Here is a 2,667-nt window from a genome sequence, read left to right as displayed (position 1 = left end):
GGCCTCATTCACGAAGCCGGTCTATAAGGGGGGTATAAGGTTACTGCCTATAAAATGGCAGTTTAATGGGTGTCCACTCTCACCCACCGCTTCCTTGACTGGTGGAGGGTCGTTAGCCGAACGGGTAGGACAAGGACTATAATTCTCCTTTCATTAAAAGTATTAATGATAAATACTAAGTAACTAAACTCTTATTAATACCCAATCTTAGTTACTTAGGAAAATGTGAATTTGGTGCTAACCCATGAAATTACACTTTGCACTTTGCTTAAGTCGTTAGTGGAGCGTGTGTGGTTAACCGGCACACTAACCTGGACTTAACAAGGTAGGCAAAGGGTAACTTAATATTTATCATAGTATCGGTGGAGCGTGTGTGGTTAACCGGCACACTGATTAAGGGGTAAATATTAAGGGTAGCAAGTATATTTTCATGGTTATTCACACCTTGTTTTGTGATCCTCGGCATCCCAGTCACAAAACCTGAAGGGCACACTCGAGATTGAAACATGCCTTTGAACAGTTCAATGAATCTCAAAGATCTAGGACTTTCAAATCCAATTAAAACCTAATAAATTATTTCGTTTTTCATGGTCGAAATTGGTGAATCGTCATTCACCTACCTTCAAATATTTTATAGCTTGGATTATGACATCCCTCTTCTAAGTTATAAAATAGTTTGTTGGGTCCTAGCCTTAATATTTCATATTGGGTGTCATATTAAGGACTTTAAATCAACTATCTTGAATATCTCCCAAAAAGATGTCTGGTCTAGACATTTATGATCTTCCCAAATCTCTTGAAACAAGCTTTCCTAAATGAAGATGATGTCCCATGGATATCATACTTCTTTCACCTCCTCCAATTATTCTCCCTAACCCACAAGTTCCTAAAAAGCTTAAGGTTACTCAAGCCCTATTGGCAAGGCAAGGTCTAGGTGTGATCACATCTTGGAGATGTAGTCACATATTGACAAGCCGGGAGAGTTGGGTGTCAAAGTCTTGAGAAAGTTGGTGGCTCAACTACTTTCTAAGTCACATAGTGAGTTCTTTTGGGAATCCTATGAAACAGACTAAGACAAGACCCTTAATGATCTTATCTATTTGCTAAGATCAACTTCCTAAAACGCTATGGACATTGACAATGATGACATTGGATATCCAGTAAAGCTCTCTCTTCCCAATGGAAAGGGATCGGCCATAGTCAACTCGGTTGAACCAATGGTAAAGAGAGAGGCGAAGTCTGAGATAGTCCCATTATCAAGGGTCCATAGGTAACTATTGCCAAAGGAAGGGGCATTGGTTACGAAGCTGCCAAATTTACCTAAGGATGTTAAAGTCAATAAGTTTGGCTCTACTTCAGGTAAAGTCCATTGTCTAACTCTATTAAGTACATGTTGATTCTGATCACGAAGATGGATTTCAATCGCATGGTTCGGTGATTAGAATTTTGGGCTATTACTTAAGAGTTATGATATTTATATTGCTTAGGAATAGATAACAACAAGGTTTTCATATGGATTGTAATGATAAGTTTTTCGCAAAGTTTTAAAATAAAAGAAAAAGATTTTGATTTTATTTATTTTAAGTATCCTTACAATGGCATTTGCGAAAAGTTGTTGCTTATAAGATTCCATTGATAGCAATATTGGAAAAATGGATTTGATTCTTTCGGTTGTGGTAGTGTCTAATATTACCAAATAAGGAAAGATTCTCATCACCCAAGGTTCAATTGGACCGAAACTTGGAATCATGCAAGTTGTATAGTATGATGAATGAGAACTTTCAGCTTGGAAAATTAAGACTAATTCCTTATGTGAATAAGGAAAGGACTAAGGGATCGAGTACACATTCTTGTGCACTGGTCAAGTCCACCACAAAAGATCAAGAAGACTATTCGTCATGATTTACTTAAGTTCAGTAAATATGGTTATACTTATAAGTTTACGTATAAGTCTGTAGCATTGGAGAAGTTTCAATGTGAGACAGAACGAATAAGAAGAATCAAAGTATGGCAGAAAGATAAAAGTTTCTCAAATCTAAAAAGATGGGAGAGTACTTTAGTATCATGTTTATGATCATCTTAATGATTAAGATACCATATCACAATTGGTCCTCTAAAGTCATCTTAGTGCATTCTTATGACTAAGAAGAGGAGTCATGAATTGTTGAAATGGTTAAATCAAAAAGACGAGTCATACTTCGTTCCAAAACAATTCTTAGAGTCATACTCCAAGATTGTAACTTGAGTGACATATCTTAAAAAGGGTTTGTTAACACTAGTCAAATGTAAGAGTAAAAGGTTATCTACTCTTGTACATTTGAAATTGGTAAGTTGTGATGATTTGGATAAAACAGAGACCAACTTAGGCCAATTGTGTAAAGTGTTAGTTTTGATAAAGAATCCGCACTATCTCTTGAATATTTGACAAGGGAGTCATATATGTCAAGAGGACAGTGGGAGTCTTAAAGCTCTTGAAAGTTTCAAGACTTAATCAAGAATAAAACCTAAAGTCCTTCACTAGCACACGACTTGAGGTTTATAACCTATCGTGTTGAAATTTTTGTGCCTATTCAAGTTGGCTTTGCATAGGAGTTCTGAGAGTTCTCAATTGGTTGCACAACTACTTGGAAGCAATGGCAGGCACATGAGCTGCCAAATGGCAAGAAT

The sequence above is a fragment of the Lactuca virosa genome, chromosome 3 (assembly GCF_052849685.1).
Source record: "Lactuca virosa cultivar CGN04683 chromosome 3, Lactuca_virosa_CGN04683_v6, whole genome shotgun sequence".
Taxonomy (NCBI): Eukaryota; Viridiplantae; Streptophyta; class Magnoliopsida; order Asterales; family Asteraceae; genus Lactuca; species Lactuca virosa.
This window is presented reverse-complemented; position numbering follows the sequence as displayed.